Here is a 16,762-nt window from a genome sequence, read left to right as displayed (position 1 = left end):
GAAGAACGTTTAATTAGGTGATTGGTGACATAGTTAAACCCTGCTGCTTTCTCAGCTCTGCCAGTGTTACGTTCTGGCCAATAGGTTGCATGGTCAACCTCCCCAGCTCAGCCCTAATCAAGGCCTTTAAGTGTCCAATTAAAGACTCAGTGGATTCCATTCATCACCACTCTGCTTCTTTCACCAATTATCTTCAGTTGTTGTTTTCTGGTTCACGTACCTCCCACTAATGGGAAAAGTTCTCCCAATCTACTCTGTTCAGACCACTCTCCTTCTCTTTTCCAAGGAAGACATTCCCAGCTTCACCAACCTGTCCATGTGGCTGATGTTTCTCAATATTGGAACAGTTTTTTGAATATTCTCTTTATCCTCTCTGCCACCTGTACATTCTTCCTAAAGTGCAGTGCCTAGAACTGGACTCAATCCTCGAGTCATAAAGGCTGAACCACTGTTTTGTACAAATTTAACATAACTTCCTTGCTTTTGTGGCATTTACAGCCTCAGTGATATATGTTTTATTAACCACACACTCAGCCTGTCCTGGTACCTTCAGTGGTGTATATTGTTACACACTCTGGTCCCACTGCTCCTACACCCTCTGGCATCACTTCATCTTTTCTCTCTATAAATTCCTTCTACCAAATGAATCACACTTCTCTATATTAAATTCCATTTGCTAATTACATAGAACATAGAACATTACAGCACAGTACAGGCCCTTCGGCCCTCGATGTTGTGCCGACCTGTCATACTGATCTGAAGCCCATCTAACCTACACTATTCCATGTACGTCCATATGCTTATCCAATTGTTTACTTATTCTACCAACCTGTTAAAGTTCTATACTGTCCTCCTTAAAATTCACATATTTTGTCTTAACTATAAACTTTGAAAATGTGCTCGATACACCAAATTGTGGATCATTAATAGAAATCAGTAAAAACAAGGATCTGAACACTGACTCCTCTAAACTCTACTACAAACCCACATCCAGTCTGAAAACAATCCAGTAATCTTTACTCTCTATTTCTGATTACTCTTTACTGATTTTGCTACTGTTCCTTTTTTATTCTAACTTAGCTGACATGTTTGCCCATGTAAAAAGTGAAAGGTAAAGTCTCTGTTGCCTTACCAGACCACAGAATAGCTCTCTCATTAGAGAAGTGGTGATTTAACCTGAGGATCACCACACCACAGGTGAGGGAGAGGTTGAGAAGGAGAATTCTTCATGGTAACCTCAGCCAGTGTAGGAACTGAATCCAAGCTGTTGGCATCACTCTGCACATTGTAAGCCAGTCATTCAATCAACTGAGCTAACCAACACACATTGTCACCACATTAGCAACCCTCTCTGTCACCATATTGACAAAACTCTGGCAAGTCAGTTAAACATGATTTTCCCTTAACAAATCCACATTACCAGTATTCACCCTAGTGACGAGGAATTCTGACTGGAATGATCTATTCCAGAAGTTTCCGAGGTTAAACTAATCGACCTGTATTTACTAAATTTATATTTACACCCTTTATTACATGAGAGTAACATTTGCAGTTCTTCAGTCCTTTGGCCACAGGCCTGAGTCTGAGAAAGATTGAAAAGTTACAGCTGTACATCTGCAATTGGATTTGTCCAATAATTTCAATTTCCATCCACTTCCCCAGGCATCCTTCAATGAAACCAATCTCAATAAATAGCAATTCCTGAGTATCTGTGGGACTTTCTGTTCTCAAATGAGCTGCTGTGCTTCTCTCCATTATAACAATGAAGTAATCTCTAAAATATCCAATTGGTTGTTTGGTACTTTCAGAAAGGCACTGCGTAAATGTTAGTTCTTTTCTTTCAAGTTCTGTTGAAATTATTAGACTTGATTTTACTACGTGTACAACTTGGCAATTCACTCATAAAATACATAAACCTGAGACACAAACAAATATATAACCTTACAGACACAAGCAAATACATAACCTTACAGATACAAACAAATTATTCCCTATGATCCTGGAGCGATCATGTAGCACTTTACTCCAGTCAGATAACACCATCCAGTGACTTATACTGGAATTGTCATTCAGACTAAATGCCAATCTTACCACATATTTATTACTTGGGATTCTCTATATTTGAAGAAGTCATATTGGGATTGAAACATTAATTCTGCTTCACTGTCCACAGACGCTGCCAGACCTGCTGAGTTTCTCCAGCATTTTCTGCATTTATTTCTTATATTTCCTTTTGAGAAGTTCCCTTCCCACCTTCTACAACAAACCCCACGTCCTTGGGTTTCCAGCTCTGCTTTCATAAGGTGCTGAGGTCCTTCATACGAAACCATCTTCAGTGACCTCACTCAAATGGAGATGTCAAGTCTTAAGTGAGCCCGAACATCAATCACTGCAGCCTGTTTTGTCATGGCAATACCACTTGTGAGCTGTCAACTCAAGTACAAACTTCCCACTGGACCCACAGGAATGGCAGCCGAAAAAATATGGAATACAATTCCAATTCATTTTAATCTCATTCAGGTGATCCCAAGCTACGATGTTCTGTGGATCAAAGGGTGAGGTCTACTGTTACCGTAAGAATAGCTACATAAGTGTTCATGTGTGTAAGTGTTCTGATCTCTTAATGAGATTATTGGACAAATCCAATCCCGGAATGAAAACTGGCTTGCTAGATAATGCTGATTTGTGCTCCTTAGATGCTGCTTGGCCTGCTGTGTTCATCCAGCTTCACACTTTGTTATCTTTGCTAGATAATGGACTTTTTTTATTTGGTTAGTTAACTGAGTGGTCAGTCACTGAAATCCATCCACACACAGCTTCATATTTTCTTTAACAATAGAACAAACTTGCTACACAAAATATGAAAAAGCGAAAAAAATCAAGCTATCAGAATATAGACAATTGTTAGAATGGCCTTAAATGACTCAGTAAAATAAAGTTTCAATCTTTTTCCCAACATAATCTGTTACAGAGACATCACTGCAGAGAAATTAACACTCTGCCATTTTAATTTTTTCTATTTTTACTTAATTGTCTCCTTGTACCTTCATTGCTAAGTCTGCTGAACCTTTCACAAATTTCACTTTTTAACTTTGTTCAGTTCCAATAATCTTCAGATTTCGAAATAAATTCATCCAGATTAGAAGCTTAACTAACTAAACCATTCCTCTGGATAACTGGTTTCCTAAACAGCCCTTAACTTCTAGGAGAGAAAATGATTTGGAATTTGAACTAAACTTTGGTGTCCACTGGATGGCATTAAAATATTTCCTCATCCGGAATTCTTCTGCGGTTTATCCTCTCTGCACAGATTCTCTGACAGTGTGGCACTCCCTCAGTAATAACCTACTCTCAGTGCGGCACTCCCTCAGTACTGAACCTCCAATAGTGCGATGCTCCCTCAGCACTGGCCCTCTGACAGTGTAGCTTTCCCTCAGTACTGACCCTCTGACAGTGCTGCACTCAGTCAGCACTGACCGTCTGACAGCTCGGTGCTCCCTTGGCACTGCCCTTCTGACAGTGCAGCACTCCCTCAGCACTGCCCCACTGACAGTGCAGCACTTCCTCAGCACTGATTCTCCGACAGTGCGGCATTCCTTCAGTACTGACCATCCGACAGTGTCCACTCCCTCAGCACTGACCCTCTGAGAGTGAGGCGTTCACTCAGCACTGACCCTCTGATAGTGTGGCATTCCCGCAGTGCTGACCTTCTGACAGTGTAGCATTCCCTCACTATTGACCCTCAGAGAGCACAGCATCCCCTCAGCACTGACTCTCTGACAGTGCAGCACTCCCTAAGTACCGACCCTCTGACAGTGAGGCACTCCCTCAGTACTGACCCTCTGATAGTGCGGCACTCCCTCAGTACTGACCCTCTGATAGTGCGACATTCCCTCAGTACTGACCCTCTGACAGTGCGACATTCCCTCAGTACTAACCCTCTGATAGTGCAGCACTCCATCAGCACTGATCCTCCAGTGCTGGTGCAGTATTCCCTCAGTACTGACTCTCCCACAGTGTGGCTTCCCCTCAGTACTGACCCTCTGACAGAGCGGCACTTCCTCAGTAGTGAGCCACCACTTTGCTGTACTTCCTCACGGAATTGTTACAGAACACAATCAGTCTATTCAGCGCATCATACCTGCATTGGCTGTTCAAATGAGCCTCACTACCTTGTGCCAAACCCCTGACATTCTCTTATACCCTGCACATTAGTTTGATCAAAATAATTATCCAATATCCACTCAAATGCCTCAGTGAACTTGCTTCCTTTCCAGGCAGTGCATTACGTACCTGAACTACCTGCTGTGTGAAAAAGCTTTTTCTCACGTCTCTGTTGCGTTTCTTTCATATCACTTTAAATCTGTGCCCTCTCATTCTTGTTCCTTTTACGAGAGAGAACAGCTTCTCCTTACCTACTGTACCCAGCCCACTCATGAGATTGAAAACATCTATCAAATCTCCTCTTGGCCTTAATCTCTCAAGGAGAACAGTCCCAACTTTTGCAATCTATCCTCATCATTGAAACTTCTCGTTCTGGAGCCATTCCTGCAAGTTTCTCTCTCTAATGGAATCACATCTTTCCTAGAATACGATGCCCACAACTGTACATAGTACCTCAGCAGAGGTCTATATTCCTTATAAAGCTCAACATCACCTCCTTGCTCTTAAATTCTATGTCCCTATTAATAAAGTTGAAAACGGTGTATGCTTTATGAACTGTTCTCTCCCTGCTCTGCCACTTTCAATGTTCTGTGCATATATACCCCCAGATCCCTCTTTCGAACTGAATCCTCTATTTTATTTCATCTTTCAATGTGTTCTGACCAAAGTGGCTCACCTCACACTTCTCTGCAACGGACTTCATCTGCCATCTATCTAACCACTCCACTTTCAATGTCTTTTTGGAGTTTCACAATGTCCTTCTCTGTTTACAATTCTTCAAAGTTTCACATTGTCATCAAGCTTTGAAATTGCGCAGCAAGATCCAGACCATTAATACACATCAGGAAAACAACCCCTGGAGAACAAAGAACAAAGAACATGACTGCACAGGAACAGGCGCTCCGGCCCTCCAAGCCTGTGCTGACACAGTTTGCCCTCCCATACCAAAACTGTCCTCACTTACAGGATCCATTTCCCTTTATTCCTATCCTGTTCAGGTATTTGTCCAGGTGCTTCTTTAATGCTGCAATCGTGTTTGCTTCCACCACCTCCTCCGGCGATGCGTTCCAGGCACTCACCACCCTTTGTGGGAAAAAGCATGTCTTGTACATCTCTTTTAAACTTCCACCCCTGCACCTTGAACTTGTGTTCCCTGGTGATTGACCCCTCCACCTGATACTTTCCACTCTATCCATGCCATTCACAATCTTATAAACTTCTGTCAGGTCACCCCTCAACCTCCTGCATTCCAGTGAAAACAAACCCAGTCTATCGAACCTTTTTTTTCACAGCTAAAATCCCCCATGCCAGGCAACATTCTAGTAAACCTTTTCTGTACCCTCTCCAAAGCATCCATATCCTTCTAATAGAGTAGTGGCCAGAACTGCATGCAATATTCCAAGTGTGGCCTATCTAAAGTTCTATGAATCTGTAGAGTAACTTGCCTATCCTTATACTTAATGCCCTCTCTAATGAAGAGCAGCATACCACAAGCCATTTTTATTACCTTATCTACCTGCACAGTAGACCTGCCCACCCAGATCCCCTGCATATCAATAATCCTAAGGGTTCTGCCATTCACCGTATAATTTCCACCTGTATCTGACCTTCCAAAATGCATCACCTCACATTTGTTCTGATTAAACTCCATCTGCCATTTTTCTGCCCATGCCTCCAGCTGATATATTTTATGCTGTATACTTTGACATTCCTCCTCATTATCTGCAACACCAACAATCTTTGTATCATCTGCAACTACTACCAGCTACATTTTGCTCCAAACCATTCATGGAGACCACGAACAGCAGGGGTCCTAGCACTGATCCCTGTGGAATATCACTAGTCACAACCCTCCATTCCAAAAAGCATCCTTCCAGCCCTCCTATGGCTAAGCCAGTTCTGTATCCATCTTGATACTCACCCATGATACCATACAGTGCTCGGCGCATTGTTATTTGTTATTTACATCAATGATCTGGTTTTGAATGTACAAAGCATGATTAGTAAGTTTGTGGATGATACAAAATTAGGAAGTATCATTGATAGCGAGGAAGGTTATCAAAAATTGCAGAGGGATCTTGATGAGATGGGGCAGTGTGCTGAGGATTGGCAAATGCAATTCAATACAGATTATGTGAAGTGTTGCACTTTAGAAAGTCAAACCAAGGTAAGACTTAACAATAAATGGTAAGGTCCTGAGGAGTGTTGTGGAACAGAGGGAGCTAGGAGTACAGGTACATAGTTGGTTGAAAGTAGCGTCACAGGTAGACAGGGTGGTGAAGAAGGCATTTAGGATGCTGGCCTTCATCGGTTGAGCCATTGCGTATAGGAGTTGGGATGCTATGTTACAGTTGTATAACTTGTTGGCTGCAGTCGGAGTATTGGTTACCTTGTTATAGGAAAGACATAGTTAAACTGGAAAGTGTGCAAAGAAGATTTACGATGATGTTGCCAGGGCTAGTAGGCTTGAGTTATAGGGAGTGGTTGGGCAGGATAGGACTTTATTCCTCGAGAGAATGAGAGGTGACCTTATTGAGGTGTATAAAAACATGACGGGCATAGATAGGATCAATATATGTCTTTTCCCTGGGACGGGGAATTGAAAACTAGAAGGCAGAGGCTTAAGGTGAAAGGGGGAAGACTTAGCAAGGACCTGAGGGGCAACTTCTTCACACAGAGAATGGTGTATAAATACAATGGGCTGCCAGGGAAAGTGGTTGAAAGGGGTACAATAGCAACATTTAAAAACCATTTGAATAGGTACATTGATGAGGAAGGTTTAGAGAGATATGGACCAAATGCAGGCAATTGGAACTAGCTGAATAGGCACCATAGTCGACATGGACCAGTTTGGGCCATACGGCTGTTTCCATGCTGTACTACTCCTTGTCTCTATGACCATGTGACTTCACCTTTTGTACCAGTCTGCCATGAGGGACCTTGTCAAAGCCTTTACTGAAGTCCATATAGACAATATCAACTGCTTTTTCCTCATTGATCATCCTCATCACCTTCGCAAAAAACTCAACTAAGTTAATGAGGTATGATCTTCCCCGCACTAAACCATGCTGTCTATCACTGATAAGTCCATTTGCTTCTAAATGTTTGTGATGTGATCCTGGGCCATCGCAGAGGATGTGCTACATGGCAATTTAAGTGGGTGCTGGGAATAAGGCCTTACTCTGAAGAACAGACCATATGACAGGTCTTTGGCAGTCACACTGGATGCAGCTGTAGCTTGTTCCTAACACGGAACCCACGCACGAAAGACTCCCCTAGCACATCTTGAAAGGGAAGTGCAGGATATGAATTTCCAGCAAAATGATCTCCAAACTGGGATGCTCGTGTGACTCCAAATCATGAGAAATAAAACATCATGGGATAGAATATAGATCATAGAACAGTACAGCACAGTACAGGCCCTTTGGCCCATGATGTTGCGCTGAACTTAAACCCTAAACCTAAAGTCTATTTAACCTCCACTCCTACCTTATACTATCATCCATGTGCCTATCTAATAGCTGCTTAAATGCCCCTGATGAGGTTGACTCCACTACCCTCTCCGGCAACGCATTCCACGCCCCTACGACTCTCTGAGTAAAGAACTTACCTCTGACGTCTCCCCAATAATCGACCTCCACTCACTTTAAAACTACGTCCATCGTAATAATTATCTCCACCCTAGGAAAAAGTCTCTGGATGTCCACTCTATCTATACCTCTGATCATTTTGTACATCTCTGTCAAGTCACCTATCATCCTTCGTCGTGCTAGAGAGAAAAATGCTAGCTCTCTCAATCTTTCCTCGCAAGACCTTTCCTCCGTTCCAGGTAATATCCTGGTAAATCTGCTCTGCACCTTTTCCAATGCTTCCACATCTTTCCTGTAACAAGGTGACCAGAACTGGAAACAATAGTCCAGATGTGGCTGAACCAGTGTTTTGTATAGCTGGAGCATAGCTTCACGGCTCTTGAATTCAATCCCTCTATAATGAAAGCTATCTCTGGCCTTCCAATGGGAAAGCATTAGTTTCAGCTCAACCAATATAGGAGACAGCAACTTCATTTCAATGAGATCGTATCAAATAACAAGTATAGTAATTTACATTTGCCTGCACAAGATAATTTTATAACTCCTGAATACACACCAATCTGGTTTTGTGTGTTCCTTACTATCTCTGTTTCTAGTAGTTTGCTGGCAGAAAGTAAATTCCAAAAAGGGTTGAAGCTGCTTCATGGTGACATGAAGAAGTTGTAACCTCAAAGTATGGTTTAACTTTTCTCTCCTTTTAAAATCCTTGCACCCTCACTTTCTTAACCATATAGTCATTCGGCAGTAAAAAAGACCCTTTGGTCCCACTTGTTCATGCCAACCAGGCTTCCTAAACGAATATAGTCCCATTTGCCCGCATTTGGCCTATATCCCTCTGAATCTTAAACAGAAATTTCTGGAAAAGTTCAGCAGATCTGGCAGCATCTGTGGAGTGAAATCAGAGTTAATGTTTCGGGTCAAGTGATGCTTCCCTAGAACGGATGGCTGCCATTAGTTTTTTCATTTTTAAAATTTTGTTCCCTCTAAACCTTTCCTATCAATTTACTAATACAAATGTCTTTTAAATGCTGTAACTGTCCCTGTTTTTACCACTTCCTCTGGCAATTCATTCCATACATGCACCACCCTCTGTGTGAAAATGTTGCCCCTCAGGTCCCTGTTAAATCTTTCCCCATCTCACCTTAAACCTATTCCCTCTAGTTTTGAACTCCCATATCCTAGGAAAAAGACCTTTGTTATTCACATTATCTATGTCTCTCGTGATTTGATAAACCTCTACAAGGTCACCCCTCAACCTCCTACACTCCAGGGGAAAAAGTCCCAGCCTATTCAGCCTCCCCTTATAGCTCAAACCCACCAGTTCTGGTGACATTCTTGTAAATCTTTTCTACACTCTGTCTAATTTAATAACATCCTTCCTATAGCAAATATAACTCCTATCCCAACTCCAGTATTCAATATTCTGACCAATAAAGGCAAGCGTGCTAAACACTTCCTTCACCACTCTGTCTTTGATGCCACTTTCAAGGAACTATGCACCTGAAACCCTAGGTCTCTCTGTTTGATAACACTCCCCAGGGACCCAACATTAACTGTTTAAGTTCTGACCTGGGTTATCTTACTAAATTGCAACACCATGCATTTATCTAAATTAAATTCCATCTGCCATTCCTCAGCCCAATAGCCCAGTTGATCAAGATCCCATTGTACACTCTTCACTGTCAGCTATGTCATCAATTTTGGTGTCATCTGCAAACTTACTAACGATGCAAATTGTTTATGTAAATGAGAGTCCACAGTGGACCAACCACCCACCCTTCCTTTCCGGTTTCAGCCTCTCACTCAGCAACGCCTCATTCTCTGTCATTTCACCTCCATCTCAACTCCTCTTGTTCTCGATCACTTCTCTGAATTTACTACCCTCCTCCTGTTCTCAATCTCTTCCATTTATTTTAAGACTCACCCCTCAACTTGGCCACTGGCTCTGATTTCACCAGTTCCCTGGTCTCTCGTGGGATTGCTGAGCAATTTTGATGGCATCGCCACCACTGAACCCCCCCCCCCCCCACACTGTCAACATCCTTGGAGTTACCATTGACCAGGCACTTAACTGGATTCACCACATAAATACAGTGACTCCAAGAGCAGGTCAGAGTCTAGGAGTTCTTGAGAAATAGGCCTTCCAGTGAAACTTAATGTTTTATAGCAGATTATTACAGCAAGGTGAAGGAAAGCTTTGGTGGGCCTCTAGTCAGATAGCATCTCAGGAAGAATTGCTAACTATTCCCTGTACCAATCAGAATTTATAAAATGAAAGACTGGAATGATTTCATTACAGATATCAGAAACTGATCTCCACTCGAAAATTCTTGCTCAAATTCAGTTTGGCACAGCCGCAACCAGCTTTCTTTTGACAAATCTCTGTGCTTTCTGGATTGTTGTACCTTTCTCTGTATGTCATTGGAGCCCTGTCAGTAACCAGCAGCATAGATTCTCCTCTACATGTTTTGAAGTACTGAACTGTTCACCTCAAAGTTTAAAATCCTATTAAAATATACAAGAACAAAAAAAATCCAGACATCTCTGTACCAACTCACAAGATCATTCAAAAATGAAACTAACCCATGTGTCTCTCTAAAATTCAACTTATTCTTAGCACATTATCAGTCCAATCCCTCTACTTTTTCCAATCCCATTTCCTTCATTATCTACCCTGCAAATAAATTCTCTTTCATTGGAACTGGTGAGACTTTTCAGCCCATCTATTATATTCTCTTTGATTAGCATTAAACACTGCTTTGCTTCAGAATTTGTTTTACAGCTGCCTTTTGCCTCCGACCTCCATACCCCTTGATATCTTTGTGCAATAAAACTCTGAGGTTTCAAAGCTCCAATTACTCTGGAATCCACAGCACTCTGAGGGACAGAGTTCCCAACTTCCATTAACCTTTTTGAGAAGAAATGAGGTCTGATTTCAGCCTGCAATGTTTTGGCTCTTAGATTAAACTGAATCTCTGAGGCTGAAGAGAAGTCAGAGGTGGAATCCTCTAAGCACTATCCCACTGCCCTATAAATAGCCTCCACTTGGGAGTAGGCAATTACAATTTTGAAGTTTGTGGACGGTACAAAATTTGGCAAGATGGTAAATAGTGAGTAGGACAGTAGCAGACCGCAGCTACAGAGCACAGGCAGAAAGTCTGGTGATAATTTCACAATTTGTAAATGAAATGTGGGGTGTCACTGGCAAGGCCAGTATTTATTGGACATCCCTCATTGCTCTGGAGAAGGAGATGCAGAGCTACCTTATTGAACTACTGCAATCTGTGTGGTGTAGCCACACTCATGGTGCCATTAGAGAGGGAGTTCCGGGATTTTGACCTGAAATAGACAGATGACAATTTAATTGAAGGTCATTTGGTGTGAAGTCATGAATTCAGTCTGGGAGTCACCACTTGAATGACTGATGAGGTCAAATTCAATTGGAACTTTCAAAAGACAATGGACAAAATGTATGAATTTTTCAGACTTATTGAAAGAAAACGTTGGGAATGGATAGACTGGCATAGTCGTGATGGACAGAATGGCCTCCTTATGTGTTGTAAGATTTTATGAATCAATGCCTGGATTTATTCAATTCCTTTAATTCCTTATTGGCTCTTTCACTTGGGCCCAAATTGCATTATTTTGGGCTGAATGTTTTTTGGCTAAATGCCACCGAGATTTCCGGAGGGTTTCTTGCGGTGAGGATCAGTGAGTTTTCTAGTTGTATCTTACCAAACACTCCTCCTTAAATAAAAACAGAAGGAATCGCAGATGCTGTAAATCAGAAAAAAATACAGAAATTGCTGGAAGAACTCAGCAGGTCTGACAGCATCCGTGGAAAGAAATCAGAGTGAATCTTTTAGGTCAGGTTCTTAGCTTTCTGAGAACGGGTCATTTGACCCAAAACATTAACTCTGACTTTTCTCCACAGATGCTGCCAGACCTGCTGAGCCTTTCTAGCAACTTCTGTTTTTGTTCCTCCTCATTAACTAGCCACACCAACCTTTGATCCCCCTCTTGCCCAATTCTAGCCCAATTGCACCGATTCCCATTCGCTGAACAAATTATCACCACCAGCATATCCCAGACGGTGGTTCCATCATTAAAGGCCCCTTGCACTCTGACAAACACGGTCAGTCTGGGGCTGACCTGTACAGTTACTGACATTTCCCTGGACATGGTTAGACAGGGGGCAAAAATCAGGGTCTTAGTTTGCAGGCAAGAAGGTGGATGACCTGCTGGATGGGATGGTGCAGAGGGAGGTCTTGCTGGACGGGGTGGTACAGAGGGAGGTCCTACTGGATGGGGTGGTGCAGGGGGAGATCCTGCTGGATGAGGTGGTACAGAGGGAGGTCCTGCTGGACGGGGTGGTACAGGGGAGATCCTGCTGGATGAGGTGGTACAGAGGGAGGTCCTGCTGGACGGGGTGGTACAGAGGGAGGTCCTCTTGGACGGGGTGGTACAGAGGTAGGTCGTCCTGGACGGGGGTGGTACAGAGGAAGGTCCTGCTGGACGGGGTGGTACAGAAGGAAGTCCCGCTTGTCAGAGTGGTACAGAGGGAGGTCCTGCTGGACAGGGTGGTCAGAGGGAGGATGCCCTCCACCTCCAGAGCCAGCAGGTCAATGCAGGCTCAGCCATCTGGAGGTAAGCCCAGTACTACAGGAAGAAGGTGATCGACATTCTCCACCAGGATAAATGCCACTATCTTCTCTCCAATACTTCAGCCTCACTGATTTTGTGACTGTACGCACCTCCCACCAAGGTTCATATTTCCACACAACCTCTACTGATTACATCATCTTCCCACACTCACTAACTCACTGCAATCCCAAACAGCACTGCCCTCTGTGCTGCCCACTCACCCGCTTGGAGACCTCCCCTCCTGCACCAACATCGACAGCTGTGCCATTTATTTTCATCTCGCACTGTATTTCCCTTTGTCTCAATCCAGGGGGAAAACAAAAGGACAAGAAGAATTGAGGTGGTTACTGTGCTGCCCGACATTCAGCAGGATCTTCAGAAGGACATTCTCCACTTTATGAGGAGACAATTCAGACTGTAACCATCCGAAGTAGCTGACTGATTTGTATCCAATTCCCCGTGCTGGTCTTAGAGGCTGCCCTTGAATTACTGAGCCAGGACCCCCAGAGTAAAGACAGCCTGCCCCTTGACCTGGCTGAAGTCTGCTGACAGTGATGAGCATCTTGCTGCCTCTGTGTCTGTGCTAAACTGCAGCAAGACAGCAGTGATATGAGCCTGGTATCTCTGGCTGACGGGGCAAAGTGCACAAAGGCAATGCCAGGAGGAATGCAGTAAGCATCCAGCTTGGCTCAGAGTAAGCGAGCGCTATGAGAGCGAGCAAACAGCTTGGAGCTACAGCCTCATGCAGTCCCTGAGCACACAATTGCTGCAGCTTTACAATGAGACTGTTGGTGCAGCCGGAGAGACAGCGTTGAAGTGTAGAAATATCCTGACAGTGGATCGGAGATGTGCTCTTAGAGACTGGCACATGTTAGATGCCAATGTCTATAGCTGTGGGGTGTGTGTGCCCATGCACTGAGCCCTGGGACATTGGTGCCCAGTGTCTAACATGGGGAGTGTTGGGATGGTGGGGTCTTTCAGAGCAAGCAGTGAGCTGAATGCACCAGCGAGATGCCCTGGTTTCTCAATGTCGAGATTTCTCAATGTTGAGCTTGTTTGGTAAGATACAAAGCTAAATATTAATGAGGGGATTTGTGGTGTTAATCGGGTGTGTACCAAGCCACAAACCCCCTTAACTGACAGCTCACTGCTGCCTAGCGAGAAACTTGGGTTGCCACTTGAAAGAAGTATAGAAGGTGCAGTGAAGCATCAAGATAGACCTCATTGGTCTCCTCATCTGATTCAGTTACATATATTACCATTGCCCAATTCACTCAGAATCCACCTTCTGGCTTTTCGCTTGAATCTGTTCCTTCATCGTACTTTGTGAAAGAGTTGGTTATAATCTTAGCTTTGCTGACAAGTTTGACCTCCATTGAATTGTGCCCTGTAGAAAGCTAAAACATAAACCCACATTTCAGTACATCGGAATAATCTAGAACGGTAAATTTACTTTGTGTCAATACAACTCTGTTTACAGGCTCTTCCAGGAGAGGGAGCCCTAGGCCTGCTCACTTGCTCAATCACCCACTTCACAGTTTCAATTCCATTGCCTCCAGGTCAAAGCAGCAGCTTCATTAATAAATGGTCCTTGGGAAAAGGTAACAGTGACGTTGGTGATAGCAAAGTGGTAAATATGTTGAATAAATTATCTTGTGGCAGCATTTCCATAAAAAGAAAAAGCAGACATCACAAGGAAGCTAACACTGAATCAGGGAAAGGGAATCAAATAAAACACAATAACAGGAGAGTCCTGCTTTTTGCAAATTCACTTCTCTGCACAATGCTTAATGCACACCTTTTCATCAAGGACAAATTTAATCTTCATTTATGTGCAGTTTTAAAGTACAGAAGTAAGAAAGCTTATTTCCTGGAGTAAAAATGCTGTCTGAATTTGTGCTATCTGCCAGAGTCAAATTCACAGATTGCAACAATCTCTGGGAGCGCACATCCTGAGATCAGCAGGACATTACTGTAATGAAGTAATAAATAGTATTAAAGAATGACAAATCCACAAGAACATCTGGTTTGCATCTCATAGCGTTTAAAAAAGAAAATGAAGACTAATGAATAGAGGAATATCACAGTTAAAGGGTAAGCAGGGAAAACCACTGACAAATATAAATCACCTCAATGTGTAAGATGAGAGACGTGAGGTAAAATCTATTGATTGGCAAAATAAGGTAAAGATGTGGAAGGTCAGAAAATGCAGAATGACCTTTGAAAGCAGACCTGGAAGTGAACACGGCCCTGGGAAAAGACTGTGAACTAGTGAAAGGAATTCTGATCGTTTGAGGGGGAGTGTTTGCAGTTGTCATCTAGAATGAGAAGTTAGATTTCTTATCTGCTTCTTGCTCCATTATGTGCTGTGCCATCTTCTAATGTTGTCTAGCTAATTCACCTACTCTGATTAATCTTTCTCTCACCTCAGGTACGTAATCCAACTGTGAGATCTCTTACTTTGGACCTATCAACTTTCCCTTAATCAATTTTAAAGGCCCTCTTATTTTGTGTCTAAATGTCAATTCAAATGGAATAAATTGAGTCCATTCATCTGGAGCATCTCTAATAGCCCATAATATAAATGGGATACCTTTATCCCAATCATTTGGGTAATCCTGGCAATAAGTCCTCAACATGGTCTTTGGGGTCTCATGCCACTTTTCCAATGCTCCCTGGGATTCGGGATGATAGGCACTTGACTTAAAGTGTTTGATGCCTAAAATAGCATGACCTCCTCAAATAATTTGGCAGTAAAATTAGACCCTTGGTCTGACTGAATCACCCTGAGTAGTCGATAGCGGGTAAAGAAAGTAAGCAACTCCTTCACAACTGTTTTTGCCTTGGCATTCCTTAATGAAATTATATCCAGAAACCTGGTAGACATACCCATTATGGTTAACAAATACTGGTTCCCACTTTTGGTTTTAGGGAGGGACCTACCCATGTAAAAGGCTCTCCAAATACAGGGATTGGCATTAACAGTGCTAGTTTTATCATGGTCGGTGGCCCTCCTACCATCTGACACATACGACGATTATGGAAAATTTGAAGCATTTCTTTATGCAATTCAGGCCAATAAAAATGCTTCTGTATCTTAATCTGAGTGTTCCTCACTCCTACCTGACCTCCTACAGGTAATTTGTGTGTTATCCACAATACTTCCCATCTGTATTCTACTGGTCGCACAATCTGGTGAACCTCTGCCCATTTCTCATCTGCACTAACCTGCCAAGGTCTCCACTTCTGCCTTAAGATTTCATCATTAAGGTAATAGCATTCTGGAATAAACTCTGATGCCTTTTCCAAGTTGGCTTTCATATTTCTTGTAAATCGTCAATTATTTTGAACCCAAGCCTTTTTCATTCAGAAAATTGAATGGCTGAATGGTGGGGGCCATCTATTGATCCTTAAAATCTCGGAATGAGCAACATCATAAAACAGTACTCAAGTCATACTGTCAAATTTTAACAGTGTTTTCAGAGCAGATTACTAGATATTGCCTTATCTGGAACCTACTCAGTGAGATGAAAGCTCTCAATAAAATGCTTTCCTTTTTTTGGATTTGTAGTTACAGAGCACTATCCAAGGAAAGAAAAACAGGGTAATTGTAACAGCGTTGAGTTAACGCTGCATGGTGGGGACATGTCTTGCTGTGAGCCCTCTTTACTTGGTCCTTCTGCTTTCTGCCTTTGGAAGAGAAAATTTGGAAATCTACGTAGAGAAACCCCCATTTTAGTCTGATATTCACTCACATGGCTGGGGTTGAAAATGTGTTGATGATTAGCTTAGACAATAGTAAACTTTAGAGAGGTGCAGAATTTCAGAATAGTCCATGTTACCATCACTACCCTGTGGGTTTTCACTTGTCAATTGCATGGGTACATGAATGGCTCTTTTGTTGACCTCTAACTTAGCTCATGGGGCAGAGGGCACATGCCTGAAACTTGACACCTTCAGCCATTCGACTCATTGAGCTGTGGTAGGAAGGAAGATGGTAGGTATAACAATGGGGCCTCACAGTTGGACCAAGACAAAACGAGCAGAACAATGGTAGAAAGAGGATTCTGAGCATGTGTGTGGTGTTCCCCTAGCTCTACACCCCTCAATCTGATGAAACATCCAGGTCTTTGGCACCTATTAAGCAGGCTCAGACATAACGTGTGAGACTGGACAGCACAAGCAGCAGGAGAGGTACAAATATGTAAACAGATAGTGGAAAGGTGTAGGAGAAACAGGGTGGTGGTGATGGGAGATTTTAATTTTCCCAACATTGACTGGGATTCACTCAGTGTTAGGGGTCAAGACAGAGCAGAATTTGTAAGGTGGTGTCCAGGAGGGTTTTCTAGAGCAGTATGTATGTA

Source organism: Stegostoma tigrinum, chromosome 27, assembly GCF_030684315.1.
Source record: "Stegostoma tigrinum isolate sSteTig4 chromosome 27, sSteTig4.hap1, whole genome shotgun sequence".
NCBI lineage: Eukaryota > Metazoa > Chordata > Chondrichthyes > Orectolobiformes > Stegostomatidae > Stegostoma > Stegostoma tigrinum.
The sequence above is the reverse complement of the archived record's forward strand: the minus strand, read 5'-3'. Positions refer to the sequence as shown.